General features: G+C 46.8%; 1 long non-coding RNA gene and 1 other non-coding gene across 2 annotated transcripts; both read right to left on the reverse strand.

The window, feature by feature from the left end:
• Window positions 1-714: 714 nt before the first annotated feature.
• Window positions 715-14,930, reverse strand: LOC125099281 (uncharacterized). The gene is made up of 3 exons (XR_007127084.1): window positions 14,712-14,930; window positions 10,198-10,200; window positions 715-724 (listed from the first exon to the last, which is right to left on the reverse strand). It is a non-coding gene; the product is annotated as an uncharacterized LOC125099281 (long non-coding RNA).
• Window positions 7,040-7,203, reverse strand: LOC125099333 (U1 spliceosomal RNA). The gene has a single exon (XR_007127111.1). It is a non-coding gene; the product is annotated as a U1 spliceosomal RNA (small nuclear RNA).
• Window positions 14,931-15,425: the final 495 nt, after the last annotated feature.

Consider the following 15,425-nt stretch of genomic DNA (forward strand, 5'->3'; position numbering starts at 1 on the left):
TCCCAGGGGTCACCAGCATTCGGGTTTTGCTAACAGGGTCTTCACTAGATGTTAACGAGGAAAATTGACCAGGGTACTTCCCCTTTCTTCTTTCTCTCTCTTTCTTTCTCATTCTGTCTTTTTCTTTCTGTTTCTCCCTTCTTCCCTACTTCCTCTCTCCCTCCCTCTTTCCTTCCTTCCATTCTTATCTTTTCTTTCTTTTTTCTCTCTTCCTCCCTCCCTCCTTTCTCTTTCTTCCTTTTCTTCCTTCCCTCCTTCCTTCCTTCTTCTTTTCCTTCTTTCCTTCCTTCTTTTCTTTCTCTCTATCTGCCTTCTTTCTCCCTCTCCCTCTGCCCATCAACCCTGTTATAAATAATAAATAAATAAATAAATAAAAATTTTAATAAAAGAAATAAAAAACATCACGATCTTATGTGAAACTAATACAATGTTGTATGTTAAGTGTAGCGGATTTTTTTTTTTTTAATTTTCAAGGGGCACCTGGGTGGCTCTTAAGTGTCAGTCTTTGGCTCAGGTCAGGATCCCAGGGTCCTGGGATAGGCCCCATGTCCAGCTCCCTGCTCAGTGGTGAGTCTGCTTCTCCCTCTTACTCACCCTCGCCTCACCCCCACTCCTGCTCTCTCAATCACTCTCTCTCAAATAAGGAAATAAAATAATTTTTAAAAAACATTGGGTGAGCCTGGTAGTGGGTATTATGGAGGGCACATATTGCATGAAGCACTGGCTGTGGTACATAAACACTGAATTCTGGAACAATGAAAAGAAACTAAAACAAAACAAAACAAAACAAAACAATGCAATTGTCTTCTCTGGAATCAACCCACTTACAGGCCTACTTTCCTTTTGCTGCCCCCAGTCCACCCCCAAGTCTCTTTACTACCTACCTGACCTCCATCCTTCCACAGTGATGGAAACAGCTAGATGCACTGCTTAACCTGGAGGTGGGGCCAGAGAGAAGAGCACATATGGTACAATGGGCTACCTTCAGAGTCAGCCACAAGGAAGCTACAGGCAGTTAGAAATGAGCCCAAAGTATCATTAGGAATGAGCACTGTGACATGCAGTGGGTTACAGATTTTAGGTGTGGTAATGACATCAACTTCCTAGTGCAAGTATGTTTAGATTCAAGCATGAGACCATGGGATCAGAAGATTGAAAGAAAACTCTGTCCAGTGGGAAGATACTAAGTGACCAAAGTTACTCTGATTTGTAGAACTCTTTTGTTGTTAGCCTTAATTTCCACCACAGAAGCTACAAAACATTCAACAGAGTCTCCACACTTGCCTTCAAATTCATTCCAAGGACACAGTAATTTAATCTGTTAACCCAAACTTTCCATTTTTTTCCTAACCTGTGCTGAATACCAGGGACTTCAATTGCCCATTCTCATTTCCAGTGAGACTGCAGTGAGCGCAGAGAGTAATGTGGTGCATCCAGGGAACATTCTGTTTCTTGGTCTACTTCTGTTCTTAGTGTGCCAACTTTAGTCGGCCAGTGGACTTCTGACCATGCATGGGAAACCCAGCAAATACTAAAGAAGTAGGGTCTCTGGTTTCTCTTGGGAAATGTATAGCAACAATTAGGATTCTCCAGGGCTCAGAATGGCTCTTGTTCTGCAAGGACCAAGCTGCCCCATCCTTTCTTTCTTTTATTTTTTTAAAGATTTTATTTACTTATTTGGCAGGGAGATAGAGAGCACAAGTAAGCAGAGTAGCAGGCAGAGGGAGAGAGAGGAAAGCAGGCTCTCTGCCAAGCAGGGTTCCAATGTGGGGCTGGATCCCAGGACCCTGCAATCATGACCTGAACTGAAGGCAGCTGCTTAACCAACCAAGCTACCCATCACCCTTGCCTCGTCCTTTCCTTAGGGGGAGTAATTCCGGATTCCTGACTCACACTCCTGTTTATTTTTTATTTGTTTTTGATTTTGTTTCTGTTTTTTAGCTAGTCCTTGTTATTAATGTGGGGCCTCTGAGATGAAGAGTTGCACACACTACCGACTGAGCCAGCCATGTGTCCCTTCAGGCACCTTTGATATCCAGGCACATACCATGATTTTCATGTTGGCAAAAATAGATCAACCTCCAGGAATTGCCTTCAATCTGCTCTCCTCCCTCTGGGCATGTTTCCTGAGTTTCTGCTGGGTGGGAGTCCCATTTCCCACCCACTGATTGAAGACCCTGTAGGAAACCATATCAGATCCCCTGGGATCTCTTTCATCCTTTCTGTGGAGTCCTCTCTTGCTCTCAGTGTGTTTGTGTTCCTAAAGACACCTCTGACTAGAACTGCCCTGGGCTCCTGGAGCTACTTTGTACCCAGTCCCAGAGAATGAGGAGTAAGTGCCATATATGACCACCAGCCCCATTGAACTCCCTTCTCCAAAGGCACTCAGCTCTTCATTAATAGGTATAGGAGGGTGAAATCCCCTTTCTTGGCCTGGGGGAGACTAACTGAGAAACACGTTACCTCTAGGTTCTCTTGTCCCTGTCAGGACAAAGCTCTCCCATGGTTGTTACTGAAAACCACCCCTTTCACAGCCATGAACTGAAAATGGTCACAGACCTAAGTAGAAGAGTCATAACAACCATTCTAGATGATTACACAACAGAAAATGGTCAGGACTTTGCATTAAGTGAAGAGTTCTCAGTCGCTACAGCAAGAACAAAACATGGAAGAGAAAAACTTAAGACAAACATGTTTTTTGCATCAAACTTTACCACTGAGAAAGGGAACAGAGAAGCCACTGATAAGAAGGAGACAATATTTGAGGATTAAATACCCAGTGAGGACTCACATCTACAAGACAAAAGAGTACTTTGAATGGGCAGAAGGAACACACTGTTAATAAAAAGCCAGTATAAGACTTGGATACACGTTACCAAAGAAGACACATGCATCGTTCATAAGCACAGAAAAAGGTCATCAATGTTACTAGTCCGCAGGGTAATGAATGTAAAACCATGGACCGTTTTACATCAACAAGTGCGATTCTGATCAAAAGACAATACCAAGTGTTGCTGAGAATGTGGAACAAAACAGGGGGAACGAAAATGAAAGAGCCACTTTGGAAGTCACTTGAGAGTTCTTAAGAGTTCAACACAAGCTTCCCATAGTTCCCAGCAATTCCACAACCAGAAATATGAGAGAAATAAAAGCATTTGACCACTCAAGCCTTGTTCAGAAACATTCGGGTCAGCATGACTCACAATAGGAAAAACCTGACAGCAACACAAAGGGCCACTGACTGGTGAATGAACAAATGTGGCCCATCTGTACCATGGAATTCTATTTGGCAACAACAGGCAGAGAAATCTGATTGAAGCTACAGGATGGAGGACCCTGAAAAGCATGCTACGTGAAAGAAGCCAGTCACCAAGGACTACACACTGTCTCATTCGACTTATGTACAATGTCCAGAACGGAGCCATGTATAGAGACAGAAAGCAGATCAGCATTGCTTGGGGCTGGAAGAGGGAGCAGAGATTGTCTGCAGAGGGGCTGGAGGAGGTGTGGGGAGGTGAAGGAAGTCTCTAAAACAAACTAGGGTCCTAGCTGAACAACTCTGTCATTGTAGGATACTTTTACAATGAGTGAAATTCTTGTATGTAAATTTCACCTAAAAAAAAAAAAGAGAAAGAAGGCGACAGTTCCACTTCAGTGTGTCCTGAGGTCCCCAGGCAAACACTAGCTGGTGAGGTGCCACATCCTGGAGTCCAGCAGTTGGTGATTTAGAGCCTGGTGTCTGAGGTCACAGCTGGAGTCAGGGATTCAGGGCCTGTGCCTTCAGCTTCTGGCCCCCGCAATTTCCCTGAACTCCACAAGGGGGAAGATGACTTAAGGGAGGAACCTCCAGGTGGCACAAGGAGATCAGAGGGCAGGAGGCAAAGAGAGGGGGAACCAGCTCCCTGGAGATTTGGGGAGGAAGTGAGGGCTGCAGAACACATGAAAGCAGCTGGCAAGATCTGGAAGGATTTTTTAAAAAGATTTATTTATATATTTATATATTTATTTATTTGACAGAGAGAGAGAGAGAGAGAACAAGCAGGGGATGCCGCAGAAGGAGAGGGTGAAGCAGGCTTGGGGAGACTGATGGGGGCTCCATCCCAGGACTCTGGGATCATGACCTGAGCTGAAGGCAGACGTTTAACCTACTGAGTCTCCCAGGTGCCCCTGGATAGATCTGAAGTAGGTTTGGTCTGCTGTTTGGGCTCTACCCATCAAACATTAGGTTAACAGCCAAAGACATAATGACATAATTGATGCTCTTCCTGCACTGGCACTGAGGCCCCCCTCCCCCCATCAGAATAGGGAAAAGAGCTCGTGCTGCTATTAAAATTCTTCTCAGTCTAAATGGAACAGTTTGGGCTGGTTTAGGGGAATCTGCCCATTTCTGGCCATCTATATATGGCCAGCTTCTGGGTGCAGAGCCATCTCTGCAGGGACTTAGAAGGGGCACCCTGGTCCTTCAAATTGGAGCTGGGCTTGTGAAGAAGCGTTCCTGCTAGTCTGTATTTCCCTGGCCTGGGCTGAGCATCTTCGTCCAAGATCAGGTGCTGCAGTGACCTATGTGGGGAACCTCCTGTATGTCACTGCTTCACTCTGGCAGAGTCCAAAGGAGGCCTATGGTAGTGGTGGGGGGAGAGGCAGGGTTAGAATTCTACACTCTGTCAAAACACCATCCACAGTGAAGATTAAAAAAAATATATTAAGAGGATAGATGTCAGATTATATACTCGGTGATACAGTAACAGCTCTGCGTGGTGACAGAAGGTAGCTACACTTGCAGTGAACATAACATAATTTATAGAGTTGTCCAATCACTATCTTGTCAAGTCAAACTGGTGTCACATGGTGTATCAACTATAAATCAAGTTTTAAAATAACCTGAAGGCAAGGGGAAACATTTGAAAAAGAAGCAAGAAAACTACAGTTGACTGGGGAACAACACAGGTTTGAATTGTACTGAACAATGCAGGTCCATGTAAGGGGTGATTTTTTTTTCTTACAAATACAGTATGGTACTGTCAACATATTTTCTCTTCCTCATGATTTTCTCAATGACATTTTCTTTACACTAACTCACTGTATTGAAAGAATAAAGTATGTAATACAAACAACATAAAACATGTGTTAATCAACTGTTTCTGTTATCTGTAAGGCTTTAGTAGGCTGTTACTAGTTATATTTTTGGGGAGTCGAAAGTCATACACAGATTTTCAATTGTGGGAACCTGTACGCCTAACCCCCGGGATTTTCAAAGGACAATTTTTATTTGTATTTGCAGACGACGTGCTCCTACATAAAGAAAAACACCAAATACCCAACTACTAGAGTCCATAACTTAAATCGGCAGAGTTGCAGGGTATAAGACAGACAAAATCAGGTGTTTCTATACCCTAGCAATGAACAATCGGAAAAGGAAATTAAGAAAACAATTCCATTTATAACAGCACCCACCAGAATAGTATCTACGAATAATTGATTCAAGGAAGCACAAACCTGTCCACTGAAAACTACAAAACATTGCTGCAAGAGATTAAAGAAAACCTAAACAAGTGGAAAGACATCCCGTGTTCACTGATTGGAAGGACTGAAGTGGCTAAGAAGGCAACACCATGATCTGCAGATTCCGTGGGATTCCTATCAAACTTTTTTCTTCTGCCTTCTCTAATTGCTGCCAGTACCTTGCAATATATTTCCTCTCAGACATTGTGGTTTTCAACTCTTAATGTGAGATTTTTTGTTTGTTTGTTTTGTTTTGTTTTACATTTTCCATGCATCTGCTGAGTGTTTTGAACCGATGGGATGCAGTTATAACAAACGCTTTCTTGTCCTCTGGTGATTCTCACCTTGGTTTCAGCTCTGGGTCATTTTCAGATGAGTGACCCATCTCCTCATGAGGGCTCATTTCCCCTGCTTGTCTGCAGACCTCAAACCATTGGATGGTTTGTGAATGCTATCATGTTGGTTTCCACATATTTTTGTTTTCTGTAATATTAAGCTTTGTTTAGCGATGCATTTAAATTACTTGGAAACATTTCTGGTGTAGCTTTATTGATTTGTTAAATGGTCCAGAAGAGTAAACCACTTCATTTGGGTCCCTATTTGTGTGCCCCACCCAAGTAAAAATCAAAGTTGGGAAGCGTCAATGTAGATTCTGAGTAGAGGCTTTTACAGGGAAAAAGCCCCAACTCCAGTGAAAGCATGAAGCAAGAAACCCCTTCAAGCTCAGATTTACAAAGCAACACAGCTGTGAGGACAGTTTTTGCTTGAGCCTGAGAGCAAGGAGAAGGCCCACCACCCCTTGCCCAAGAGCTAACCTGCTGTCTGGGAAAGGTCTATGGTGCCAACTGAATGGGTCCTTTGCAAGTGGACAGACATGCCTCTTTAGAAGCCTGTCAAGGGTCGTTGGGCTGGCTCAGTCCAGAGAACACCAGACTCTGGATCTAGGGGTCCTGAGCTCGGGATCCCCCCACCTCCGCTGGGTATAGAGATTGCTTAAATAAACTTAAATAAATAAACAAAAGCACATCAAATTCCAAGGCCTATATTCTCTGAAGGGCCCTCTGGAGGAAGGCTGCCAAGGGTAAGAATTGGCCTGATTAAGGATAGGGAGTCTGGGGACTGCGTGAGGCTTTGTAGGGTGCTGGTGGGAAAAGGGAGCCAGAGGGCAGCAGAGGGGGACAGACTCTGGCTTGTGTTTCCTGGGGGAGTGAAAGAAAGGACCTTCTTTGCCTAAATCCTTGGGCTGCAAGACACCAAAACATAGGCAGAATCACACAAAATATTGGAGAACACCGGGCACGCTGCTCCAGGAGAGACCTCAAGAAAAACAAGAGGACCAATCTTTTCCTGAAAACTGTGCATAGAGGACACCTGCGTGTCTCTGGTGAGAAAGACCATCAACCAGCAATGTAGTTAAGTGGGTTATAAATCACACATTCACTGAGTAAGTGGTACTGCTAAAACAGCAACACCTGCAAACGTTCTCTTAAAAGATAAAGCTGTAAGAAAAAAAAAATCAGAGCATCTCCCCTATTACCCAGGGAGAGCATGAATGCAGTCCCCCACTGCCATCAATTATGGAGTCGAGTTTCCCACATTTGGGGAAATCGCAGGGGTCAGCACATCCACAGTGCAATGGACAAGCCTCATCCTGGGAAAATGACCTGCTTGATCATGGTATCTCCCCTGCCGGGTAAGTATGACCCTCTCCGCCTCTGCCTCTGCCCCACACTAGCCTCACCCACAGTCTACCCTGCACACACGCTCACTCACCAACCAACATCCCAAAACCCTCGGCACCCACTCCTGCCCCAAGCAACCTCACCCTCCACAGGAGTCTTCCTAATGCAATGGAAGCTACAGCACTGCTACATCTTCTGCCTTGGGAATTCTCCAGCCCAGAACCGCCACCTAAGGGTAACTGATTGACATCAGACACCCCCTATCCATGATGTTAGGGGGTCTCCCCGCCACAACACACAGGCAGGCACACAGAGCACTCAGCACAGGGAAGGCTGCCCCAGCCTGAGAGGAACATGAGGGAGGACTTTCCAGCAGACAGAGAAGCACAGATCCATCTCTCCCTCTCTCTCTCTCTCCCTCTCCTTAGAACCTGCTTTGAGGAGACAGAGCGCATTGGCTGCACTGTGGGGCTCAGCCTCCTAGCCAGTCCCACACACAACCTGCAGGCCTAGACACCCCGTGGGAGGGGGCGGGGAACCCAAAGTCAGCAACCTCTGGGCCAGCCCTTGGGCTGACACCTGGCAGCAACATCCCAGGCCCTGAGAACACCACCAGGGCTGGCTTCTTCACCAGGCAGGCTCCTAGGGCAGGGACGCGGCGCCCCTCATGGCCACCAGAGAGAGAGAACGCCCAAGGATCCCGCTGTAGAGGACAGGGCCAAAGGAAACCATCCCTTCTGCTCCCTTAGACTGGGCTCAGAGTTCACATCAGGGGGTTATTGAGGTTCCAGGGGCCCGTTTCTGCCACCACCTTCCCTCCCTCCACCGCGGTGCTCTTCCCCTTGGATGAGATTTCTGCATCAAAGTTGGCCTTTTGATGGAAAAAAGTCAGGTCTGAAAAACAAAGCAAAACAAATACTCCCAAGAGACCAGTACTTGGGCAATTGTATGGCCGTGGATGGAGTGTCCTAGGGTCCTGATTTGCCTTCATCTTGATTGCGCCTTGAGGAAGGGCTTTGCTTTTACTGGATTGTTGAAATTTGAAAAGATTGGGGGGTGGAGGGTATTCAACATTAGTTGTCGCCTAGTTCATAGTGTGGTGGGGGGGCAGAATAATGCCCCCTCCCTAGGAGGTGCCCATGCTAATGTCAGTGAGGAGGAAGCAGAAGGCTAGCTAAAGAACAAAGCACAGGCTGACTCCCTGAGCCCCTGACCTCCCACTCCTGGGTGAGATCTCTGGGACAGTTCCAGGAAGCTGCCAGCTGTCTTATTGGTAATGCCGAACTATAGGGAAAAACAACCTTAACTTGACAATGCCAAAGGCCTCTGGGATCTTGAAGGTCCTCTTTAGCATATTCTTTTGAAAATCTCCTTTTCTCCCAGCCCCTAATGCCCAAGTATATAATGAGCTTTGGCTCCCAACCCCAGGGCAGCAGCTCTTTCTGCCCAAGGGTCCTGTCCCCATGCTTTAGTAAAACCAACATTTTGCACCAGAGGCATTGCAAGAATTCTTTCTTTGTCATTGGATCCCGACCTCACTCCACCAAACCTCACCTGTATTCCAAAAACCCATCACCAGGAACCTGTGTACATGTTCCATCAGCAGCAAAAGGGACCCTGCAGAGATGCTTATGTTAAGGACCTTGAGATGGGGAGATGATTCTGGATTCTCCAGGCAACCCCCTGAATGACAAGGGTGTCTTAAAACTGGAAGAGGCAGAGAAGGAGGTCAGAAGGATGCAGTGTGAGGAGGACTCTGCCTGCTGGGGCTGGGGCTGAGCATGGAGGAGGGGCCTCTAAAAGCTGGAACAGGCAAAGAGACACACTGCCTGGTTCACCTAAGAAAATAGAAACTGCTGGTTATTTTACCAGCAAAAATGGAATTTGTTGGGAATAAAAGGGGGAGGCGATCTTGGAAAAACCAACATTGCCAAATCCATAGGTGAGTCCAGAGAACAAATGGGAGAGACACTCTTCATTTTAGAGGAAAGGGGTCAGTTGGGAAGATTGTTCTAAAAGTCCATTGGTGTGAACTGTGAGTCGGAAGAGTGTTGGTGTCTCCCTGGGAGGAAAAGCTAGCATTTCTTCCTCTGGCCAGGTTAGTAGAGGCCTATGCCTGTGCAATGTCAAGTTCCTGTAAGGTCAGATCAGCCCCTCCCCTGGGGCTGCAGTGCCCTAGGAGGTAAGGAGTTAGGCAGAGGAGCTCCCTTGCTAAAACCTTGGGACTGCATTTTAGTGCGGTTTCCCTTGACTAATTTCCACCCTCTCCTAGAGCCTCTAGAAGGGAAGGTGCCCTGTGGACATCTGGATTTTAGACAAGTGAGAACCCTGTTGGGACTCTGCACCCTCAGAACTGTAAGATATATATACATATATATGTATATGTATATATATATATTCTTTTAATGTGCTCTGTTCATGGTGACTTGATGTCACAGTAAGAAGCATCTAGCTCATTCAACTCAATGGTAATGAGTTCTGGGGAATACGATAAATTCTGTACAAACTCTGCAGGTTTTCTGTCTTAGGTCCACAGGTCAAGAGCTAGTTTTATTCGTGTTTATGTCTTACTTTTAGGTACCTGCCAATGTGATGTGGGCCAGGAGTGAATGGTCAAGAGGCCTCTTCAGGGCAAAAAAGGTGTTTTTATTAAAGTTCAGGGATAGGACCCCTGGACAGGAAGAGGTGCCCTGGGATTGTGAGGAGTGATTGATCATATACTGTACGTTGGGAGTGGAGGGTGGAGATAAAGACATTTCCAAAGGGATTTTTAGGTGTTATAAGAGATTTCATGATCCTGGAGGTCTGGCTATTTTCTAGCTAAGGTTGCTTTTTGCCTCTAGCAAAGCATTACCGTTAGGGCGCTTGTGCGTTCCTGGAGGACATCCTGCTCTTTCTGTCATGGGCTGAAGGTTGTAAGGAAATTTACTTTTATTTACATTTCACTGGCCTTTGCTCTCCTCATCACCTGCTTTTTTTTTTTTTTCTTTCCATTATTTTCTGTAGGATTCACAGTCTGTTCCCTGCAGGGGCTCAGCCAGGTTCTTATGGGAATTATGCGAAGTGGAAGACATTGGTGGCCACACAGAAAGATATTTCAAGAGTGGGCTCTGTTATTCTTACAGGGAGGGTTAGTACATAACTTACAAAGAAGTGAATATTGGACAATGTTCCCATCAAAGGTACATTTTTGTTGCAATGAGTTCTCTTAAGGCACAAAGCTACTTTTCAGCCTTTCACAAAGGGTGAAAAGCAACTGATCTGTGACTGGATCCTGAGCCGAGTGAGGTTAATATGACATCATACTCTGTTGCTTTCCTAAATGTTATGTACTTAAAATGAATTTTGTAGAAGCAGTGTCTGAGTTCTTCACTGATTACTGACTATCCCTTCAGAGTGCAGCAGCTCTGGTGTCAGAGGGATGGAGGAGAAATTGCTGGGATGCTGGAATAAGCACAGGGTGACATGGTCTCATGCTTGGTTTCTTTGCCTTAATAGCTTACCGATTTTCATCCATTCAGCCGATTGGGCCATGGAGTTCCTCTGTATTGACAGCCAAAGGCCTTCGTGGAAATACTTGAATAACAGAGTGTGAGAGCAGATGTGGAGTCACTCCATCAACTATAAAAATAGAGGGCATCCCTACCTCAGGTGGGAGTCTTTTTTTGGGTCTTTTTTTACTGGTGGCAGTGGTGGTAATGGTTGTCACATACTATTTGAGGATTTTGTTTGTTGTTGTCCCTGGTTGTGCCTCTTTCTAGGAAATAATTGTGGAGTGATAGCTTTATAGTAATTCTTGGAAGGCAAAAGGACATAACTAAGGACTCTTCCCAAGGAATATTTGCAGATCTCTGTGCCAACATTTATGGAAGGACTTACACACTTTTCAGTTAAAGGTTATCAATCAAAGTGAGACAAATCTATTTATACTTTTGGGTCAATGTTGGAGAACAACAGTTTTAAACTGTGGTCTGCATCAGAATCACCTGGGGTAAGATACAGATGTAGTGAAAAGGAGGGCCATCTGTACCCCAATGTTCATAGCAGCAATGGCCACGGTCGCCAAACTGTGGAAAGAACCAAGATGCTCTTCAACAGATGAATGGATAAGGAAGATGTGGTCCATATATACTATGAAGTATTATGTCTCCATCAGAAAGAATGAATACCCAACTTTTGTATCAGCATTGATGGGACTGGAGGAGATTATGTTCAGTGAAATAAGTCAAGCAGAGAGAGTCAATTATCATATGGTTTTGCTTATTTGTGGAACATAAGGAATAACATGGAGGACATGGGGAGATGGAGAGGAGATGGGAGTTGGGGGAAATTGGGGAGGGGAGATGAACCATGAGAGACTGTGGAAACTGAGAAATGATCTGAGGGTTTTGGAGAGGAGTGGGTGGGAGGTTGGGTGAGCCTGGTGGTGGGTATTATGGAGGGCATGTATTGCATGGAGCACTGGGTATGGTCCATAAACAATGAATTCTGGAACACTGAAAAGAAATTTTTTTTAAAAAAGGCTAAAAACAAAACAAAAACAAAAACAAAAAGCTCTGAAACCCAAAAGGGGAAAAAAAAAAAGAAGAGAATCACCTGAGGTATTTGTGTAAGAAATGCAGATTCTGGGGCCACACATCAATGAAATACTTGGGATTGGAGCCCAGGAAGTGGCTCCTGTGATTTCCACTGCTGATTCTAAGGCTCCCCAAACCTAAGAACCACTCTCTAATATTTTTAGATTGGGGATTCTTACAAAATGGCAGAGAAGGCAAAACTCCTTTTAAGCGTAGACCTCAACAGTATAGTCTATGACCTTCTTAGGGACAGTGTGTCTTTCCTACTCTTACATGCTCATCCTAAAGACTGGTGTGGAAATCAGAAACAGAGCAGGTGAGGAAAACCTTTTATTTCTTTGTACACGTTTTACTTTCATAGCTACCCAAGGACTGTGTTTCATTTCCTCTAACAGACCCTGTCCGTCAGTTATGTTGCCCTTGACAAATTACTATAGCAACATATATAAATATCTATTGTACATTTATACACACATACACACCTTCTAAAGCACTGTCAGGACACAGACTAGGCTTTCCCACAACTGGGGCTTCTCAGGTGCCACTTAAAAATGATCACTGGTGGGTCTTACAGGACTTTCAATGGGCTTGGGCTGGCCCTGAGCCCAAGTTTCCTAGAGAGGAGTTAGGGTGATGAAAAGGAACGGCATATTCAGAGTGAGGTGGCCACACTTCGAAGATCATAAAAGAAGGGGACTAGGAGGTGCTAGGCTAAGCAGGAGATGGCACATGGGAAGCCACCGCTTTCACCAGGAACATTTGAAGCACTCAGGAGCCTCGGTGTAGACGGATGCCTAGCCGAACGGAAGCCGGGCTAAGCCAGACCCAGGGAAGTGTGGATCTGGGAGTTGTGCTGGCTGAGCCCCACTGGCCCTCAGGGCACTGCTGTCACTCGTGGGCTTTGGAAAGTGCTGAGGAGCTCCTGTGTGGGGATCAGGGGTCCCATCTGTAGGAATCAGCGTCCTGTGTCCCCTGAGCTGACCACCTGAGGGCAGGCGTCAGAGCGAGGACTGGCTGCGGCCAGTTCCCAGGCCAGTGAGGTGCAGAGAAGCAGTGTCAGGAGCTCCTCTACAGACTAGTGCTGGGCTGAGCAGACCCTGGTGGGTGGTGTTCCTCAGCCACAGGAGAAGCTGTCTGCCATTCAGGAGGAGGATGGGACCCTCTGGCAGTTGTGGAGGACTGGGGTCCAGGTCTCCTCAGCAGACTGGGATCTGCACCAGAGCGGGGCAGGCCCAGTCTTCCTGCTGTTTGAAGGACTTCCAGTGGCTCCTTTTCTTCCGTGGCTCCTGGAAGGCAAGGGTCACAAGCCTGGGGTGCACAGCAGTGCCCTTAGGGACTTCACCTGGAGAAAGAAATACGACAAGGTGAGAACCTGGTATCAGGTTCTGTGGTGGCTCCCTGAGCTGCAGTGAGCACTGGGTGGGGACTGAGCCAGGAGCTCAGCGAGAGCCTGTCAGAAGGATGAGCCCAGGGGAGGGGGTGTGGACTTGAGGAGCCCCTGGTGCTACCAGGTGAGAGGGAAGCTTCCCCACCACCTCGGGCAAGTGACAGCCCTGCTCAGAGCCACTGCACATGAGATGCTCAGATCCCACAGTCCCTCTTCATGGGCCAGTCTACTCCCCAGTTCACTTGGAGCAAAATGATGGCTTCTGTGACTTCCCGGGAACCGAAGCGCTTAGTATGAAACATGCCCATGAAGAAACAGGCTGTTGTAGGAAGGAGAGGACGTTGTGCAGGGAAGTCCCCTGCTCAGTTCATGTCCCATGTACTTAATGAGGAGAGAGAGGGGCCCCATCAGCAGGGACCTCCAACAGCCCCTAGTGCCACCTCTTACAGATGGATGGGCCAAGGCCACAGAGCCAGTTAGTGACAAGCCTGGGATTGGAACACAGGCCTCAGGCCCTTTCCATTGGTCTCTGGGAAGTGTGGAGGAAATCTCCAAACATGGGGAAGCCAGTGGGTGTGTGGGGCTCTTGGATTACCTTTGCTGGGACAGGAATAAGGCTTTACAGAGGCCATCTTGTATGTGTTCTTCTAAAGAGGCTCATGAAAGAAAGGAATCATCAGAGAAGAACAAAAGGGAATTAGGAAAAAAAAAGGGGGGGGGAGGGTGAAGTCATGGCCCAACCCATTTTCAAGCCATGGGATCAAAATTCTCTTAGGAACATTCCTAGGAATAGGTCCAATTGCTTATGGCAGAACTTTAATGTCCAGTGAAGGATTTAGTTTCTTTTCCTATTCTTTTTTAAGGAATCTCCATGGCTAGTGTGGAGCCCAACCCAGGGCTTGAAGCCACAACCCTGAGATCAAGACCTGAGCCAAGATCAAGTCAGATGCTCAACTGCCTGAGCCACCCAGGTTCCCCTAAATGTTTAGTGTCTGATTTACAAGCCATTTGGTACACTTCAGCTTACTTGCTAGGGATCGGGTTAGTATTTCAAGTGAATGTACAGAATACCTGCCATATACACAAAATGTTTCCCTTCAAGTTTCATTTTTATTTAAATTTATTCATTTAAATTTATTTTATTAATTTTATTTGATAAATTCTCTTTTAGGTCAAGAAGACCCAATGGTTGGTTTCCTTTGGAAAAAGAAAGATCAAGATTGCATGGCTATTCTCTGCCAATAGAGTATGCAACAGAATCAACCAATTTGATGGCATCTCGGGTTTATTTTTTCATGAAGTGAAAAGGGCTACAGGAAACACTAGAGTGGCCCCAGAGCCCTTTTCCTTTCCTTTCCTTTCCTGTACCCACAAACTCAGAATCTGGGGCCTGAGCCAGTTGGGACCCTCAATCCCACCCTCTCACCCAAGACTGGAGATTGAAACGACTCGGATTTCACCTGGACCCTAAGGATTGTGGAAGAGGGAAGGTCCCTTCCACCACAGACATCCTGGCCACTGCCCCACTGGCCACGGGCTTCATGGTCCCCCTGCCCTTCCTACCTTGGAGGAGCAGTTGCTTGTTTCCAGGGTCCTCCTGCTGGGCGGAGGAGGGGCTGAGGCTGGCTTTGCTCCCCCTGCCATCCAACTGCTGCTCCAGCTGCAATCGCAGACAGCTGTTCATCTGGATGCTTTGCTCCAGCTGCCCTCGCAAAGCTCGGATCTCTGCCACCAGGTGGCTCAGCTCACTGCTCAAAGGGACCCGGAGACAGGCATCCCAGGAGGGAGCTGAAAGAAGAGAGAGAAAAGGGGTCTGGTGGCTCAGATCCAAGCTTTTCCAAGCATTTGTCAGAACACTCCTCTGGGGCATTCCTTTCTGCTCGGGACCCCGCTGTCCTCTCAGGGCCCCAGGAGGCAACGCATTTGGGACGGAGCTGCCTCCTTTTCCTGTGTGGGTCTCGGCACTCACTGAGCGAGATACCGCACACCGGAACTGCCCCGAGACTCACGTGACCACCTGCATCTGGAGAGCCTTCCATGAGCAGGTGGGGTCAAAGCCTATTATTATTTGACTTCCACAGTCACCCTAGTCCTATAGGCCAGAGAGCAGGGTCTTCAGAGATTGGCGGGGGTGGGGGGGTCAGCACTGGGCTAGAGAAAGCCAGGGGATGCGGGAGGAGGAAAGCTGATGCCTCCGTCCTCAGGAGTTACCGTGGAGAGGAGGAGGAGGTCACCAGGGAGAGGAGAGGAGGCACCAGGACTTTGGAAGCATGGAGG

Source organism: Lutra lutra, chromosome 4 (genome assembly GCF_902655055.1).
Source record: "Lutra lutra chromosome 4, mLutLut1.2, whole genome shotgun sequence".
NCBI lineage: Eukaryota > Metazoa > Chordata > Mammalia > Carnivora > Mustelidae > Lutra > Lutra lutra.